The 759-nt window shown below is 38.1% G+C and overlaps 1 non-coding gene across 1 annotated transcript; it reads right to left on the bottom strand.

Annotated features, from left to right (window-relative positions):
- Positions 1-295: 295 nt before the first annotated feature.
- LOC111764709 (U6 spliceosomal RNA) lies at positions 296-400 on the bottom strand. Its single transcript, XR_002797256.1, has one exon. It is a non-coding gene; the product is annotated as a U6 spliceosomal RNA (small nuclear RNA).
- Positions 401-759: the final 359 nt, after the last annotated feature.

Below are 759 nucleotides of genomic sequence, written 5' to 3'. Positions count from 1 at the left end.
TTCCATGTAATTCTTCTCTGAAAATAATTATAATTTCAAAAAATTGTACAAATATTGGCATTATTTTACATTTCTGCAAACCTCCTTAATTTCTAAGAGTAGATTCTCTTATCTACTTCTGCATTCAATCTGTTATAATATCACATGTCAATTTTCCAGAGGTTTCTGGAAAAGTCCATTGTACACTCACAAGAGTATGATAACGAAAAAAGGCAAACAACTTCCCCTATTATGAAATTAGTACAGGCCTCGTGAACCCCAGGGGACCCTGGTCCACATTTCTTTTTTTTTTTTTTTTAATATGGATTGCTTCACGAATTTGCGTGTCATCCTTGTGCAGGGGCCATGCTAATCTTCTCTGTATCATTCCACTTTTAGTATATGTGCTGCTGAAGTAAACAGCCTGGTCCGCATTTCAAGGACACGCTGGATTAGAGCATGTTTTTTCAACTAAGGAAATCAATAGACCTAGCCTATTAGATTTTCTGGCATTCCTTTTTCTTGTAGTCAAGTGACTAGCACAAGGCAAGTAGTTTAACTCTCTATTGCAAGGAGGGTTCTATCTGGTTGTTGGTTAAATTTGCTACACCTAGCACACCGAAGAACTTTAATAACTAATTGTCAAATGAATGCACGATAACCACAAAGAGTGAGATTATCTCCCATTGTTGCAGAAGAGGTCTAGGCCTAGCAGAGAAACCCAAGTGACACTCGGAGAGATGACGGAACGAAGTTTTATTATGCACACGGACCCAGAGG

This window comes from Dasypus novemcinctus, chromosome 23, assembly GCF_030445035.2.
Source record: "Dasypus novemcinctus isolate mDasNov1 chromosome 23, mDasNov1.1.hap2, whole genome shotgun sequence".
NCBI classification, from domain to species: domain Eukaryota; kingdom Metazoa; phylum Chordata; class Mammalia; order Cingulata; family Dasypodidae; genus Dasypus; species Dasypus novemcinctus.
The sequence above is the reverse complement of the archived record's forward strand: the minus strand, read 5'-3'. Positions and strand labels throughout refer to the sequence as shown.